The sequence below is a fragment of the Myodes glareolus genome, chromosome 19 (genome assembly GCF_982192425.1).
Source record: "Myodes glareolus chromosome 19, mMyoGla1.1, whole genome shotgun sequence".
NCBI classification, from domain to species: Eukaryota; Metazoa; Chordata; class Mammalia; order Rodentia; family Cricetidae; genus Myodes; species Myodes glareolus.
This window is the reverse complement of record NC_142044.1, coordinates 29,632,986-29,645,137: the sequence shown is the minus strand read 5'-3', so window position 1 is coordinate 29,645,137 and position 12,152 is coordinate 29,632,986. Positions and strand designations below refer to the sequence as shown.

At 46.2% G+C, this 12,152-nt stretch overlaps 1 long non-coding RNA gene across 2 annotated transcripts; it reads right to left on the bottom strand.

The window, feature by feature from the left end:
- Positions 1 to 4,842: 4,842 nt before the first annotated feature.
- On the bottom strand, positions 4,843 to 11,143 carry LOC146891075 (uncharacterized). Of its 2 annotated transcripts, none has more exons than XR_014997987.2 (3): positions 11,053 to 11,143; positions 7,808 to 7,953; positions 4,843 to 5,416 (listed from the first exon to the last, which is right to left on the bottom strand). It is a non-coding gene; the product is annotated as an uncharacterized LOC146891075 (long non-coding RNA). The 2 variants fall into 2 exon arrangements; XR_014997988.2 differs by having other exon boundaries at positions 4,843 to 5,264.
- Between the last annotated feature and the right edge of the window lie 1,009 nt (positions 11,144 to 12,152).

Sequence of the window (12,152 nt, the reverse complement as noted above, 5' to 3'; positions counted from 1 at the left end):
TCTTTCTAGGTCTCAAAGAGATGTGTATTTCCTTGCTTCTTCAGACTTTGAGAACCTGCCTGCATCTTGAACTGCGGCCTTTCATCCACACTCAGCATCAGCAGTCATCTCTCTCATCCCAGCTCCCAATGCCCCATTTCCATCTGAGTCTCTTGTTGTCTGCTTTTGCACTGTAAGGACCTTCGTGACCACCTCAGTCCTATATGCAAAGACCATCTCCCTCTCTCAGAATCCTTCCCTTTGTTATGCTTGCAAGGTCCCCATTTCATATCTGCAAGCTCTGGGAAAGAAAACACACGGATCCTTAAAGGTCCTTATTCTGCACTGCATTCATATTGGAGCATAAATTTCTAGCTGACAAGAACAGATTAACAAATGAATACACAGTTCTTAAAGAACTCCCTCCCTCTCTTTTACTGAACTCTGGGAGCTCGGCCCTGTAATGGCTGTGGGTCTCTGCATTTGCTTCCATCAGTTGCTGGATGAAGTTTCTATGGTGACAATTAAGGTAACCATCAATCTGATTACAGAGGAAGACCAGTTCAGGTACCCTCTCCAGTTTTGCTTAAGGTCTTAGCTGGAATCATGTTGTGAATTCCTTGGAATTTCCCTAGTGCCAGGTTTCTTGCTAGTTCCATGATGGTTTCCTCAATCAAGATATCTCTTTCCTTGCTCTCCCTTTCTGTCTGTCCCCCATCTCAGTCATCCTATTCCCTCATGTTCTTTCCCCCCTCCACCCAGGGACTGATGGGGAGAACCTATATAGTCCCTCTGGATGTGGGTGACAGTTATGTGGCTGGGGCAGCCTGTGGGGCCACTGGCAGTGGGACCAGTATTTATCCCTAGAGCTTGAACTGGCTCTTTGGAGTCCATTCTCATTGGAGGGATACCACACTTAGCCTAAATATACAGGGGAGGGCCTTGATCCTGCCTCAGAGTGATGTGCCAGACTTCATTCACTCCCCATGGGAAGCCTTACGCTCTCTGAGGAGTGGATGGAGGATGAGGTGAGTGGAAGGTGGGGGAGCAGGAGGAGGGGAGGGAGCGAGAACTCGGACTGGTATGTAAAATGAGAAAACATAGTTTTAAAAACTAAATAAAAAAGGAAAAGAAAACACATATCAACGAATGCTGAAAAGGATGCGACCTTTATGGTATGAAGGCTCCTCAAAACACTAAAGTAAAGCGCTTCCAAGGAGCCCAGCTGTGTCACTCCTGAGACTTATCCAAAGGACTCTGCCTCAGCATGTCACAGAGACTCTTGCACATCAAAGTTTATTACAGCATTAAGCACAGTGACTAAATTATGGAACTGACTAGGGACTGATAAAGAAAACAGCATCACACTCATCATCGAAACATTCCAACAACCATCTAGATGTTCTTTTACTTAGGCATGCCTACCTGCACCCCCCACATTCGCTCAGTTCATCTCCCCCCTTTCTTCAATGTAGCATCCAGCTATCTACCCAAGTGCACATTCATCCATCCATCCATTTGACTCTTCATATATCCACTCTTTACTGTATCATTCACCTGCCTCCTGTCCCTCCACTTGTACATCTATGTCATCCATCCTTGCTCTTAACCATTCCCATCTTCATAGTTGCAAGCAGAAGCAAAAGTACCATGCTGTTTGTCTCATAAAAGCACAGCACACGCAGTTATGTACAGGCTATAGCTGTTGATAGTTATAATTATTAAGGTGTTATTAATTCTTGTTATAATTCTTGTTATCAACTTCTTGTTGCTTTGACAAAATACCTAGAGAAAATCAACTAAAAGGAGGAAAGATATATTTACGCTTATTAGCATGACCTGTGCAGCCAAGAAATGGACTGAATCCATTTGAAATGGACAGTGCCAGGAACATACTCTATACCTTTACATACATACATCATATTCATGCTCCAGGATAGAAAGCTGAGGGTCCCATGCCACGTCATGAGGAAAGCATGTTGTACTGAATACCTATTCAGCTACCATCATGAGCCTCTGGAAAGACAAAGGACAGAAGGGACCAGTTCATACTGGCAGGATGATTGGCATTCCCATCAGACCAAGGAGGAAACAGTCTTGTAGAAGATACGGGAACAACATTAGGAACAGAAAACAGAGAGGACAAGGACTCGGCAGAGAGCAGGCATAGAGCATGAGAATGCTTTACTGTGCCGTACAGTGAGGGCTGCCAATAAAGTTTACTTTGGATCAGAGGGTGGAGCTATCTAGTAGCTGATCAAAATTAGCCATAGAGATTTTGGAGGACCAAGGACATATAGAGAGACACAGGAAGTAGTAGGGTGGAGCTTTAAAAAATTCTGGTCCCCTTTGGATCAAGGAGGAGAGAGAGAGGAGGTCACTGATCACTTCTCTGACACTTTTCTGATCATTCAGATTGTTACCCTGATATCTGACTCCCGAGTTCTATTGATAAAAACTAATTAGATAAATGTTTCAGAGGGTAAGACGAGAAAGCAGATAACATGGGGCACAGAAAGGTTAACCAGAAAGGTTAGTGAGAGACATATGCTGTGGGCCTACGGGGGGTCGTTGACATGGCTGTGCTTCTGTCAACAGTACGTATTTGCTCAGGTCAGGACCTCATCTACTCCCCAGAGCTCATGATTTCAGAGGTTTGGGTCCATTATTGGCTCACTACATTGCTTGCTTGTTTGTTGTTTGTTTAAGACTTGTGGCAAGGCAGACTCATTATGATGGGGGAGGTGTGTTGCAGCTGAGCTGTTCACCGTGTGGCAGCCAGGAAGCAGGAAATGCAGCAGTGACCCAGTGCCTGTGGGTGTCTTCCTCTTTTCAATTTTGTTCCATCTAGTCCCTAGCCGGTAGGCTGGTACTGTCTGTATTCCCGGGCTCCCTCTCTCTTGCTGTCCTGCACGCCAGTCCTCTCAAGAAATGCCCTTTCTGATACATCTTGAAGCATGCCTTATCGGTCTTTGGGACATTTCTCAATCCAGTCAAGTTGCCATCACCCTGGTTTATATATTCACTATAGCGCAGTTTTCATCACTGTGTGAGAACACCTGCTTTTGGGTTGTTTGTAAAGTGTACTGCACATCTCAGGTTCACAGAATCTCTTTGCATCACGTGGTCATACTGAGTGGTTGATCTCCACCATGTGGGTTTACGTAAGGACACACTAGGTTAGTCACACAACGAGGAAGTCTCCTCACCCCACATCTTTCGGAGCATTGCCCTTAGTATTCAGCGTGCATGACTGTGTACCATAAAACAAAGACGTTGGGATTTGTCTGGGCTCTTACCTGGTCTAAGGTCAACCAGTGTCTATTAATTTCCCACTGTGTAAGGTGAAGAACTCTGTGCCCTTTGTCTACTTCTAGGGTCCTTTTCCACCTCCTGGTTCCTGCATCTTTCACCACTGATTTTTCTCAACACGACGTTAGATAGAACCTGCTCTCTGTTTCATGTCTTTGAATTGCTTCAATATCTCAATGGGCTCGAAGATACCATCAGCCTATCTCCAGTAGCTTCTCCATCTCCATGCTCAGAGTGCTGACCACTGCTTTGATGTGCCTTGGAGTAAGATGCAGGAGGAGTAAAGAATATTCCAGATGCTGGAGCAGAGACATGGAGAGTCACCATGCCTTAGGCTGGCTTTCCCTAGAATCGGACATTAAAAGGAGACTGAGAAGGTTATTCTATTCTGGAAATGACCTAGAGAACTGTAGGACAGGGGAAGGAAAGTAGGCAGAGACATATCCATGTTGGAGATGGAGAGATTACCACTGAGGCTCCACAGCCATGCTGGTGGGGGTGATGCAGAGTACACAGTGTGTGCAAGGGAGCTGGGCCTAAACTTACCATCTCCTGCTTTTCCATTCTGGCCTACGTGTGAGCCTTGTGATGGTCAGGCTGGACTGTCAGCTTGATAGAAATGCTGTGGAAACAAACCTCAAAGCACTTCAGTGAGGAGGTTTCTGGGTTAAAAATGCGGAAATGTAGGGAATTGTGGAAGATCAACCTTAATTGTGTGCAATATCATGGATTAGAGTCTTGATCTGAATAGAAAAGAGAACTGAGCACAGCCTTTCTCCCTTTCTGCTTCCTGACTGTAGATACAGTGTGCCCAGTTTTCTCATGCTTCCTGACTGTAGATACAGTGTGCCCAGCTGTCTTATGCTTCCTGACTATAGATACAACGTGCCCAGCTGCCTCATGCTTCCTGACTGTAGATACAGTGTGCCCAGTTTTCTCATGCTTCCTGACTGTAGATACAGTGTGCCCAGCTGCCTCATGCTTCCTGGCTGTAGACATAGTGTGCCCAGCTGCCTCCTGCTTGATTCCTGACTAGATACAGTGTGCCCAGCTGCCTCATGCTTCCTGATTGTAGATAGAGCATGCCCAGCTGCCTCATGCTCCTGTCTGTAGATAGAACATGCCCAGCTGCCTCATGCTCCTGCCGCAGTGCCTTTGCTGCCGTGACAGACTGTAGTGTGAAATTTTGAACCAAACAGACCCACCCTTCCTTCCTTCTTTTCTTCCTCCTATTTCTTTGTCAGGTGTTTTGTAGCAGCAAAGAGAGCGATTATTTATACAGGCCCCGCCAGCTCCTGCTCAGGCTGACACATGGGCTCCAAGCAGAAAACATTTGGTGACATAGGGAATAGTAATAGGACAATGGCCATGATGTCTGCGGGCAGGATGTGAAGGTTTTCCTCAGGATGCTGTTGTCATCCTGAAACTCTGTGGACCCAAAGGTGCCATTCTTCCCTTCCCTGGACCCCATCCGACACTGACAATCCTGGACGTCAGGCTGGAGAGGTTTAGGGTAGGGGGCAAGGAAAAAGTGCAGGGAGGAGCCACAAGTGCTGAGTGAGCCTTGCTTGGTGTTTATTTGGGGCCCGACACTGGAGATTGCGGCAAAAGAAGTGCCACAGGGCAAGACTCGGGGATCCTCTTGCTTCACCAGGCCATCATTTCCCAAGATTAATGCTCACATTCTGTGAGACCGAGGACAGTCATAGAGCTAGCTGCCACTTCCTCTGGGCAAACTTCAGAGACCTGGGATGTGCGTCTTCTTTAACTAGAGCTGTAGTAGCTATCTTGACGACAAGGCTTTAGAGATGTGTTCTTCTCCACGGGGTGAGCCCAGAGGACGGAACCCTCGGATCCTGGTGAGCCTGCTCCATGATTTTGCCAATCTCTGCCACCTGTCTCAGGCTTCTTCCGAATGAGAGATACCCAGCTTCCTTTTGGTCTAGGTGGTTAGTCCTTTGGCGTTTTCTGTCCTGTGGAACAAAGGAGGCGATAATGAGGAGGTCACCAGAACTGGATGCCTGGGTTGGGATAGTGGTCTGCTTTGCCCAGCTGAGAGAGATTGAGATTTCCTTTTTTCTCCAGTACTCAAGCAATCATTAATCATTGCCTTTATTTCACCAACCTGTGGGGAGAATGAAAAGATGATGGAAGCTGTGGTTGACTTGAAAGAAAATGATACCCACAGGTTCATATGTTTGAATGCCTGGTTCCCAGATGATGGACTTTTTAGGAGGGATTAGGAGGTGTGGCCTTACTGAAAGATATATGGTCTTGTTGAGGAGATGGGTCAGTGGGGGTGAGTTCTGAGGTTTCAAAAACCCATACCAGGTCCAATCTTGTGTTCTCTCTCTCTCTCTCTCTCTCTCTCTCTCTCTCTCTCTCTCTATCTCTCTCTCTCTCTTTCTCTCTCTCTCTATCTCTCTGCCACTGCTCCAGCACTGTGTCTGCCAGAATGCTCCCCACCAGATGGACTAACCCTATGAAGCTGTAAGCAAGCCTCCAGTTAAATGTTTTCTTTCATAAGTGTCTTTGATCAAGGTGTCTCACTTAACTATGACAGAAGCAAAGTGTGTTCACACAGCACTTGATCCGGTACAAAGAGTTTGATAAAAGTTAATATGCTCATCGACAGTGTTCATTCAGGAGAAGGAGCAGAGTTCCTGCTCCACGCTTGACACCGTGTTTGCAAAATATCAGGGGAAGGGCAAAGTCTCTACTTTTACATGGAGTATTGAGCTATAAAAGTCGACTTATAACAGTCTAGTAGACTCAGTGCCAGACAGTAGCTGTGAAGGTTCCAAAGACACCAAGAGAATGCCACCAACCCTGGAAGGAAAGAGCACGGGTGTCTCCACTCCGCTCTCCTCTATGTTATAATCCAAGGTCAAAAGCTGTAATGTAGTTGATTGGGAAAACAAGCCTAGGATCCACCAAGGGGCTGCCTACAAGAAACTCACTTTAGTTACAGGGAACCCAGACTGGAAACAAAAGGACTGAACATAGTCTTTGCAGATGGTAATCCAGAGAAAGCAGGAATAGCTATGCTAATCCTACACAAAGTGAATTTGTGTCAAAAACTGTCACATGATTGGCTGAGCATGATAGTGCTGTCCTGTGATCCCAGCACTCGTGACTTTGACATTGAGGGTCACAGCTGGATGAACCCCTTCTTGTTCAATGGAGAAAGTTGAGGTCTAAAGACTGTAACATTTGGAAGACAGACAGCTCAGCAGTTAAGATCTCTGGCTATTGGTAGGTCTCAGTGTCCCTCTCAGTTTCTGTGACTCCTCCCAGCACTTCTCTCCCCAATCTAAGCCTCTCCCTCCCTGGGGCTGGGCTTCCATTTCCCTTCCCCTGCCTGATCCCTGTGTAATTCAACCATTTTGGTTACACTGGACTCTTGGCCCTGGCCACCTCTCTTGGTCAGTGGCTCCTCCATTGTTGTCCCTCTTCCTCTCTCCTTCCATGATCAGCCTGGGCTCTTCCCTCTGCCTGCTTTCTCCCTTATATCAACGATAAAAATCTTCCCTATGGAGATGGTTAGAGAGAAGGGAGAAGGGGAGGATTGGGGATAGTGTGGGGGAATGGAATGGGTGGGATGGAGGAAGGATGGATATGGGAGCAGGGAAGTATATATCTCAACTAAGGGAGCCATTTTAGGGTTTGCAAGAGACTTGATTCTAGAGGGGTTCCCAGGTCCAAGGAAAGGTCCCCAGATTGTTCCCTGGGCAGCAGAGGAGAGGGTGCCTGAACTGGCCTTGGCCCATAACCATACTGATGAATATTTTGCATATCACCATAGAACCTTCATCTGGCAATGGATGAAGATAGAGACAGAGACCCACATTGGAACACAGGACTTAACTTCCTAGGTCCAAATGAGAAACAGAAGGAGGGAGAACGTGAGCAAGGAAGTCAGGACCAGAGGGAACCTTCATCTGACGATTGATGAAGATTGAGACAGAGACCCACATTGGAGCACTGGACTGAGCCCCCAAGGTCCAAATGAGGAGCAGAAGGAGGAAGAACATGAACAAGGAAGTCAGGACTGCGAGGGGTGCGTTCACCCTCTGATACAAGGGGACTGATCGAATGAGAGCTCACCAAGGCCAGCTGGATTGGGACTGAACGAGCATGTGATCAAACCGGATTCACTGAATGTGGCTGACATGGGGGCTGTCTGAGAAGCCATTGATAATGGCACTGGGTCTTGTTTCGTCTGCATGTACTGGCTTTTTGGGATCCTAGTCTGTTTGGATGCTCACCTTCCTAGACCTGGAGAAAGGGGGGAGGAACTTGAACTTCCCACAGGGCAGGAAACTCTGACTGCTCTTAGGCCTGGAGAGGGAGGAGGAGAGGGAGTGGGGGGAGTGGGAGGGTATTGGGAGAAGGGGAGGAAGTGGAAATTTTTATAAATTAATAATAATAATAAAAAATCTTCCCTTTAATTTCAGAATAGTCGTGTTCTCTTTTTATTTCATTTTTTCCATTCAGTTACTTTCCATTCAGTTACCTTTCCAGTAGACCTGGATATACATCAATTCCCAGCACCCAGGTGGCAGCACACAATCATCTGTAACTCTAGTCCCAAGGGATCTAACATTCTCTTCTGGCTTCTTGTGCACATATGGTGCACAGATGCACATGCAGGCAAAATACCTGTACACACAAAATAAAAATAAAGGAAAAAAATTAAGAGGGGAATGTTTTGCACAGGCTCATTAATAAGTGCATGTCTGAGCAATATTTAAAGATAAGAAATTTCTGGATGGCCAAGAAACCAGAGTAACAGTTGAAAGGCATCCAAGTTTAGGCAGCTATTTAATAAGCAGGTATGAAGGTCATTGAGGACGGTCCCCCCTCCCTCGTAAGTGCCTTTGTACTAGGTTTGCCACCATCACAGGACAAGGCAGTGATGGATCAATGCCTGGATCTTCCCGCAGGTATTCTCACTGCTTCCAAGAGCTGCTCTGTGGAGGTTTCCCGAGTCAAAAGTACTGGGTAATCGAGGAACAAGCTGTGGCTGTGGCTAAACGTGCCTTGGTGTTTTGGAAAGGGAACAATAAAAAACAAACGTGTGTTACACATGGACTCTTGTTGTGCTCAGCAACTGAGGTTCCCTAGGTCAGAGTTCTTGAGGGTAGGCCTGAGTTGTTGATCCTGGGGAGAAGTTCTTGTTTGGAAGTTCAAACTGCTGCCCACACACTAGGGGAAAGGAGAGGAGTTCTAGGGACAGGTCTGGAGTAGAATAAGCCTTCATTCTTCTAGCCTCTGCTCATCACCCTTGGTCCAAGGCCTCCTCTATTTTGAAAGTCGTTTGGAGGCTTGCTGTAGGGGCTCTGTGGTCTGACAGAAGTCACTTTGCATCCCGGGATCCCCTTTTCCCTGCTGGGGCAGCAGATTCTTTATCACTCTACTCTGAAGCCTCTGCATTTAGAATCCAGAAAGAGCCAGGCAGTTCAGAGAATGAGGATCCAGGAGAGACAGTTGTCTGAACGCATTCCACACTCCAGGCTTCCCCTATCCCGTGGCATGAACAGAAACCCAGAGAGCAGAGCTGGCTGTTTAAAAACTTTTCCAGCAGAGAAGGTGTGTCAGCAGAACATGGTTCTCTGCCCCCAGACCTCTGGGAAGAGCTCCAGACTGGAGAAGTTTATCAAATTCCTTTCTTTACCCACCCAGCTTTGAATTTCATGGAAAACAAAAAAAGACAAGCCAAAACAAAGGAGCCTTCTAGAGTCTGTGAAAAGATTTGAGTGCCTTGGATCTGCATTTCTGTCCCAGTCAACCTACCAACTGGGTGTGCTTGGGTAAGAATTGTCTACAAGCCTCAGTTTCCCCAAGTATGAAAAGCAATAGTATAGGATCTTCTGTCTTGCTTAAGGACAGACACGCCAATCTTGAGGAAAAGCAGCCTGATTCTTGGTGTGGAACTAGTGGTCAGTGTAATAAGGTGGTGGCTGCTGTGGGCTGTGTCAGTCATCCTTCCTCATTCCCACCCACACGGTTGTTATCTGGATTTTCTCTAGCCTCCTTGGGTTTTCAGTCCTTCTAACCTCAGTCCAGTGGATTCAGAACAGACACAGAACTAAGAAGACAGAGTTTATTGCAGAACGGCATGTGATACTCGAAAGGATGAGATTGGGCAGTGGTGGAAAAAAAGAAACACTGTGGAGAAAAACGCTCTCCAGGGGTAATAATCTTAGGGGTATTACTGTCCTGCTTCTTGGATGAAGGCGTCTGATAAGTTTTTGACAGCCTGTAGACTCAAGCCTTGAAGGCAAAAAGGTAATGGGATGTAATAACTTTGTCACTGTCTTGCCTGATGATGCCGAAGTTACAAGCCCTGCACATCTATAAATCCGGCAGCTTAAAGAGCTCATTGGGTCTCTTAGAAAAGTAAGTTCTGTTCCAGGAAAGTGAACACGGTCACATGATAGGAGTCAGTGATAGGGTGAGGACTGCCCCATTCCACGTGATACGATGATGTCTCTTTGCTAGGGCCTACCTCTTGACCTCTCTTTCTTCAGGTCCTTAAAACAGGCAAATCCTCCAGGGAACACATGATCCTCCTGGGACATCCATTAATCCCATCAGTTAAGAATGAGACTACTACCACAATTTTTGAGCCAAATTTGAAGCAAATTGTAATTAAATACTGACCAGGATGTTAGACTCTGGCCAGGACCATTTCAGGGTTCCCGGGAAATGGCTACAAATCACGTTTTACAGAGGCTTAAAAAAGGCAAAACTACAAGGCCACCATATTTCCCATCAGGGGTCCAATCAGGGGTAAGCATGTATCCTGATGTATCTCCTGTGTATCTCCCTCCTACATCCATCCAATCAGCGGCAAGCTTACATCCTGACATACTTTCTACTATGTACCTTCTACCTACATGTGATCAAGCACATCCAGTGTAGTTGAGTCCAACAATCTTGTTTAGGGGACAGAAAACATGTAGCCTGTTGTCTCCCATAAACAATAGCCCCCAGCATTTCAGGAAGTATCTGTTCTTGGGCAAGAGGCTTAGAGGTTAGAGGCATTTTTGTTTTATGGATCTCTTAGGCACAGTAATTAAAATAAAACATACCATTGTTCTCACATATCCTGTCTCCTCTGCTGTCCACGGGAATGTGGGCCGCTGCAACCAAGATCTCCCATTGCAACCAAGATCTCCCATTGTCACTGAGAGGGCACAGTTAGCTGAAGAAGTTGACCAAAGAGAACTCAGCCAACTCTTTGAGCCCTGTGCTAGTTGGTTTTGATCAACTTGACACAAACCCAGGCATGTCTAGGAAGAGAGACTCTTAACTGAGAAAATGCCTCAGTAAAGTTAGTCTATAGGTGAGTCTGTAGGGTGCTGTCTTGATTAATGATTGATGTGGGAGGGTCCTGGGCAGGTGGTCCTGGCTTATATAAGAAGGCAGCCTGAGCCAGCCAGGAAGAACAAGCCAGGAAGCAGTATTCCTCCATAGCTTCTACTTTAGTTCCTGCCTCCAGGTTCCTACCTCAAACTCCTGCCCTGATTGTTCTCAGTGATTGATTGTGACCTGAGAGTTATAAGAAGAATTAAATGTTGAGGGAGGTCACTCATAGTTAGTTCCCGGCCACTTAGCCCAAAAATAATCATACAGAAGCTGTATTAATTAAATCACTGCTTGGCCCATTTGCTCTAGCTTCTGATTGGCTAACGTTTACATATTAATTTAACCCATTTCTAGTAATCTGTGTATTGCCACGTGGCTGTGACTTACTGGGTAAAGTCTCCGGCGTCTGTCTCCAGGGGTTCCATGGCTTCTCCCTGACTCTGTCTTCCTTTCTCCCAGCATTCAGCTTAGTTTTCCCCGCCTACCTATATTCTGTCCTATCCTGGCCCAAAGCAGTCCTTTATTAACAAATGGCATACAGAGGGAAATAAACATTTTCTCTTCCAAGTTGCTTTTGGCCACAGGGTTTTATCACAGCAATAGGAAAATGAAAAGAACTCGGACAACCACAAAGCTCTCAAAGGTAGTAAATAGATCCTATTTCTCCAATGAGTTGGGTGGGACACAGGTGAGTACACAGAGTTAGTCGATGGAACCAGAGTCACTTGGCTCCTCTTCAAAGATCTCTGGAAGCTGAGAAAGGCCTTTGACCTGATATGGTTTGGTGGACTTTCCAGAGCTGTCATTTGGAAATAGCTTCTTTGCCGGTTTAATTAATGGTCATAAGATGAGACCTTCTGGGCTTACTGAACTTTTATTAGAATAAAGAGAAGACACGGATCGAGTGCCTTATACAGATGGAGGCAGCAGTCCAAGGTGTGTGCCTAACTGTCCATGGAAGGCTATCAGCAGTCAGGAACAAGAGAGCAGATGCACCTCAGAACCAGTCTCTGGATATCTTAGGCTCTTACCTACACGGCTGGGAGAGAATGTGCTTCTGACACTGGGGCAGCTATTATGTAATAACCTCTGTTGCTACCACAGGTTCTTTTCAGAACTGTGGTTTTAAACATATACTGCTTTCCTGGTAAAGGAAACTGTCAGAAATCAGTACCACCCCATGCGCTCTGGGAGTCCTTGTCAGAACCTTCCCCAGGCTTTTGTAGAGACCTTGGTCTTTTCCATTGCACCTGCTATACCTGAGATACAGAGAAGTTGTGTGTGTGTGTGTGAGTGTGTGTGTGTGTGAGTGTGTGTGTGTGTGTATGTGTGTGTGTTGTAGTAGTAGTAGTAGTCAATAGTAGTGTGGGTATGATCATTGCTACACATGATACATGTTGGAGATATGTGTGGTATGCATGTCTATGGATTCATGTATGTGGCATGGCATTATATGGTATATATTATGATGTAATCTGTGTGTGTGT